The following is a 6,383-nucleotide window of genomic DNA, read 5'->3' as shown; positions in this document are numbered from 1 at the left end:
GAGTAACGATCTTGTGCTTTGGGCTAAAAACTTGCTTCGAAGGCTTCAGTGCACAGGTGAATTATTCCTTTCAAATTAAAAGAAAAAAAATTCATAGTCATTTTAGCTGAGACTAGAAGAATAGAAAAAATGCTGCCTTTTATTGGGACTGTAGTTATTTTCATCCTTTAGCCTGGTTTGTGAACAAAATTATGCCTATGTGGTCTTTTGCCTAGCATTTAAACATCAACATTTTTAAGCATGTTGGCCATTATCACCCACTTTCAGAAAATGGTCATTTCCACTCTCTGGGGGTAGGAAGTTCCTACAAGTTTCATTAATATCATCAACCAGGGAAAAGAAGAATTCAAGGCAAATTAAAGGAGAATTAAATGCAAATTAATCTATCTTGATGGGTCCCTTAACGAAGAGGCAATTTCTTATTCATCTTGCAAAGCAGCTGCCAACTAATCAGCCAGAAAATACCTACTGGTCCACCAGCCAGTACTCAGGGCCCTACTAGCATGGCTGGAAGTTGCTCTTTCCTGACCAAAACTGTAGGGGGCACTGGGAAAACTGCAGGATGCAAATGTTCATGGGACCAGGAAACCACGTTTCATTGCTTGTGCAGCAAGACAAGTATGTCAGCAGCTTTCTCCAACAACAGCATTTAAAAAATAAAAACATCTAAATCTCATATATTGTTTCCTTTTTTTTCCCACAATACATGTTGCTGCAGGGCTTGTTCCAGCAATGGACTTGGACCTACACATTTAACAAAGGCCATGGGTGTTTCGTGAAACCCATGATCCTCTAGATGTGAAGTCAATGGAGCTTTGACAAATTCAAAATATGATATGAGTTTAAGAGCTTTCTGGGATGAAAGATGGACTTTGGAGACTTGAAGCAAAGAACTCCAAAGGCTTCTTCCATCCTAAAGTTTTTTTAAGTTAAGATCTTAAGACCTGTGTCTGTAGTCTGTATGCACAGTAGACAGCTCTTACCTTATTCTCCTTGGTTCTCACCTTGTCAATGTAAATTATCCTTATTTTACAGACCAGAATTCCAGGGAATTTTCAAGTGTCTGTTTTTTCTGGATAAAGGACCTCAACCCATGCAGCAATATCATCTTTGGGCATGAGATGTCCAAAGCATCTTGCAGCATCAAGTAGGGTGCAAATTCCCTGAATGCACCACTCAGAGTCCTTCAGCATGGATTGGTGGATTAAATATGGGCCAGACAGTCTGGCTTTGACTTCAAAGATTTACACCTTCTCAAAAGGATTTTGATTCTATCCATTTTATATGGAAAATAGAAACAAAGAAACCTCTGATCTAAAGACATGGAACTGAATAAAAATCCCAACAGGGTGTTAGAAAGATGCAAACAGCCCTTCAATTTACAGTTACAAGTTGATTTCTTGATACCAAATTGAAGCAGGTCCAAAAAACTGAGAAGAAAAACAAATATAAAAATCCCTGTGCTTTCTTTCCTTCCTTGTGTGACCTTATGAACCTTCATGACTCCAGGTAGCATTCGACACTGATGAGGATGTGACCTTTCAGTAGCAGAATGAATTCAATCTACCAATACCTTTAAAGAAACAGGTCTTGAAATCATGACAGGGTTTTTCCACTTGTTGGTCCCAGAGCTTAACCATGGATCATAGCAGAAAAAATCTCAGGATACATTGATTTGAACCAAGCAAGCCTAAATATTTATTAATTGAAGAGCTAAATATTGACTTCATGTCAAAGTGAAGTAAATATCTGCATCGAGAGTCTCAGCATTTGTAAAAAAGAAACAAGAATTCTAGTGAGCAGCTTGCTGGGAAACAATCACCCACTTCCAAGAGCAGATAATACAAGCAGATGGACAAAAGCCCACACTTCTCTTGGGTGGGCTATTTAGGCTCCACAATACCCAAAAAGAAGATGTTTGGCCCCAGTGTGGGAATAAAGCTATGACAAGTGCCCAAGCCTCCTCCACTGTCCATGGAGAGAGAAATCTAGTGCACGGGCATGCAGTGACAGGACAAGAGGGAATGGTTTTAAACTGAAAGAGGGTAGGTTTAGAATAAATATTAGGAAGAAATTCTTTACTATGGTAAAGAACAGGCACAGTTTGCCCCAGGAAGCTTGACTGTCCCATGCCTGAAAATGTTCAAGGAGACAGAGAGGGCTGGCCTGACTTTCTGATGCCGAATTTTAATTAAAATGCATAAAAGAAGGTTTCCTCAGCTCAAGGGAGTTACAATCCATAGACCCCACTAGCCAAAACAGTATCAAATCCCCCAGGATATGGAGAAACTGGGGTGAGGGGAAAGCAAGGGCCAGGGGATAAACAGTGAGGAAGAGGGTCTCTGCTGTACCTCTTGGTCAAGCTGAGTCACCAGGCACTAAGGGGAGCAAAATTCAAGAGGCCAGGCAGGAAGAATGAGTAAGAGGAACTTTGATCCTTCCCAACAGCCATACAGCTTCTACCAAGAGGAGCTGGCTTCTGCCTCTTTTCCAAAATATGTGTATTTTTCCTACTGGCTCTCAATCAATGCAGATATAATCAACATGGTGAGCAAAGGGGTGACAATTTTCCATACCAGTCCATTGGTCAATACAGCCCAAACATGTTGACTGCAGTTAATTACTGATGAGGGGCTCACAGGACATGGTCCAATGACAAAGGGGGACGATGGATCTACAGAAAAACCTGTCATTTTGACCAAGGCTGCACAACTAGAGTGCAAAGTGTATCCAAGACTGCCACACCTCTCTGAATGAAATAAAAACTACAGCTGCAAGCGGTTGTTTGTTTAAGTCTTACTTGTCACAGGAGTTTAAAAAATCTTTGCTTCTAATTCTGAGTTACTACAGGACTCCCACAAGGGCAGGAAACATTCCCAGAGCAGACAGGTAGACCTCCCTGTTTCATCTTTTCCCACTGGGAAATGATGATGTTGTTTACTGCTGTTGTTAACAGTGTTTTGTTTAAACTTCTTGCAATAACTGAACTCTTTCACGAGTAATCCTGCTGGCTGCTGCTGTGGGTTCTTCTTTCTGAGAAATCACATCAATGGCAATCGAGCTTGGACAGCTTCCTAAGCCATCTTTTCCATCTCCACCACAAAGGAGAGAGTTCATGAGCAATCCCTTGCACAGCAGCCAGGGAAGGCTTCCACCTCTGCAGGAATACTCTCATATAGGGGACAAGATCAGAGTAGGGGATTGCCAGCCACTGATCTGGCTTTGTGGCTTTTCCCAACAGTTTGGTACATGAAAAACCTCCTTTCCTGGGATTGCATAATTAGAGGAAGGGAAATGAGATCTCAGGGAGGGACTCGGAGATCATGGGGCAAAACTCCAACTCTAGCTCTTCTTACTAATCCAGTTTATGTCATCCTCATTCTCACTGTAACTTCTTTTCCCTGACAGGTCTATTAGGACTCATTCAGGAGAAAGTCAGAGTGACTCAGACATCTTTCCTTTAGCACAAGAATTCTCTGGATTTTAACAAGTCCAACCAGCCATGATGTTGTCAGACATTGAGAAACACAGAACTGAGCTGGTGTCCTCTGGGAACAGAAGATCTGAGGAAAGCTCAGCATGGTCCTGGAAGAACCTAGCTGGGAGAAAATGTCCTATGGTTCCCAGTTCTGCTGGGTTTCAGCATCAGCAGTACAGGAGGGCTGTTTGGAGAGACAAAACTGAAGTTCCATTTCCATCTTTCACCCTCCCCTGGTGTCCCAGGCACTGAACTGTTTGCGACAGATGGGGATATTTGTCCAAACACAGAATGGCTGTTTTTGTGTGGGAATGTTCAGTCCATGGGACTACACAATTCTGGGGAAATCCTGTTTTATCTTTACAAAAATATACTCTCATGTGGCAAAGAAATAGAAATAGTGATGGTGGGAAACAGGACCTTAAGATTAAATGTCCTCTAAAAATGGTGTTATCATGATAGTTAACTCTTTGGTCTGCTGAAGGGTGCTGGAGGGCCACAGAGTTGCTCAGAGGGCTGGAGCACCTCTGCTGTGGAGACAGGCTGAGGGAGCTGAGCTTGCTCAACTTCGAGAAGACTGCAAGGAGACCTTAGAGCACCTTCCAGTGCCTAAAGGGGTTACAAGAGAGTTGGAGGGGGACTTTTGACAAGGACTTGTAGTAATGGAACAAGGGGGAATGGCTTCCAACTGTCTGATGGGGGGAGGTTTAGATTAGAATTTTGGAAGAAATTGTTGTGAGGGTGGTGAGACACTGGTACAGATGTTGTTTGAAGTAGATAAGAATCAGATGGATGCCTAACTAATTTTATGTTAGCATCACATCAGGTCTAATCCCCATCCCCAGATCACCCAGAACTGCCAGCCCTGTCCTGGTCATGACTTTGATCAACTACATCAAACTGGGCCTGTATTAAATTTACATGCATATAATATATAGATGTTATATATTAGCTGGATCTCAGCCAAAGGATTTAATTCCCAATTTCTTCACCTTTGAACTAGCATTTTGCTTTACTGAGACCAACTTTGACATGGCAAAGGCCTAGAATGAGGCATGGAAAAAAATGAACAAAATGGAAAATTAAACAAAAGTCTCCAGCTCAACAACTTCCCCTACTCAGAGCTATAAAAACTGAACAGAGTAAAGACCCTGCTGAATGGAGCCTTACAAGAGACTGTTCATGTCTGGAGATATCACTGTGACATTTACATGGAAAATCCCAGCCCAGACAAGGGTGTTTTCCCATGGTTTTCCCCAAAAAAGCATTCGGCCCAGCTGAGTACTGAGCACACATTTCCTCTCTCTGGCTCCCTGGGGCTGCTCCTTGGCAGAGCTCTCACAGTCTGATGGTGATTCCTGAAAAGCAGCTCCTGAGACGGGCAGAGTGAGCACATATCCTGGACAAGCCACACTCGGAAATGCGGAGGGTGGAGAGGAACAACTGTGACATCTTCCTGATGCCCCCAGTACCTCCTGCCTCCAACCCCTCTGACCAGAGCTGTGTTTGCTGGGCAGGGAGGCCACCCAGCAAATCTTCAAGCAGTGATGTACTTGGAGAAAGCAGCTGAGCGGAACAAAACCAAACCAAACCCTTTTCACCGCTTTTTCACCACAGAGAGATGCTAAATACAAATCTCAGCACCAGGCTTGCTTGAAGGTTGTGGTCTGAGCAAACCCTGACCATCAATACGCTGCAAGTGGGGTATTTTGGTGCTACTAAAAGCAAACAACAGGAAGCCTGATTGTACTTTCTTAAACTTTTTAAGAAACAAGTAACCCCACATCTTGAGATGTGGCACAGGCCAGTAATCCACAAAGGGTGCAAGACGCTGAATATGAGAAACTGCAGCCAGCCACAGGATATGTCTTCTGTGACCCATGGACCCTTGCAGTCCCTTTTGCCTTTTCCAGTGTCATGGCACCATGACATGAGGCACTTGACAGCTTGAGATAAGCTCAGTCCATTTGAGCCTGGTGCTAAAAATGCCAAGGTTGTGGGTTCAATACCTGTATGGGCAATTCCCCCCAGAGCTGGACTTGATGATCCCTGTGAGCTCGTTCCAACTCAGAATATTCTATTAATCTGTGACTTCTGAGTCTCTTTCTAGTATGACCATCATGACTAAAGCCACCACTGGGCCACTACATTCAATAGCCAAAAAATTTTGGTGCAGGGCTGCTCATTCACAGCCCCAGGCACTGCTTATCCTCCAGTGATGGTGTTCAGACTCTCTGTTCCCCACACTGTGGATTAATATCTGGTTTTGTATGGTTTTTGGTGGTGTTTTTTTTTGGGGGGGGGGGGAGTTTTGTGGTGGTTTTTTGTTTTGCTTTGTTTTGTTTTGGTTTGGTTTTTGTTTTGTCTTTTTCTTTATTTATTTCAAGGGTTACACCGTACAATTTGTAAGCCCCAGTCTCCTGCCTGCTGGCATTGCTCAAACGTTGGTGCTGCCTTGTTCTACCTGCACCCCGGGGTGCCAAAGCTGACCTTGGCACTAGAGGCTGGAAAACTGAATGAAGGCAGTGCTCAGGAATAGAACTCACTCTGCAAATACAGCCCTGCAGAGGTCAGAGCTGGAAACACGGTTGTGCTGAAAGGGCAACCTCGTAGTGATCCCCAAGAAAGCAGAGGAACGACAAGGAATTTTAGCCAGGGGGGATGCAAGGCAGCAGGAAAGGGGACTGTGTGCGTGTGCAAAGCTGTCTCGACACCTCCCCTCGCCTCTTCCCCTGTTAAGGGGGGTCTGCCAGCTCAGGAGTGGCACAGTCTAGCGCAAGTCCTGCCTCCTTCCTCCTCCTCCTTCTCCTCCTCCTCCCAGATGTTCCCTTGTGTGCAGCCATCTGTTGAGCTCCCTCCTCCCTCCTCCTGCGGGGAAGGGGGCAGCCAGCTTGCCCGGCCAGCT

The sequence above is a fragment of the Geospiza fortis genome, unplaced genomic scaffold, assembly GCF_000277835.1.
Source record: "Geospiza fortis unplaced genomic scaffold, GeoFor_1.0 scaffold286, whole genome shotgun sequence".
In the NCBI taxonomy this organism is placed as follows: domain Eukaryota; kingdom Metazoa; phylum Chordata; class Aves; order Passeriformes; family Thraupidae; genus Geospiza; species Geospiza fortis.
Note: the sequence above shows the minus strand (reverse complement) of the source record.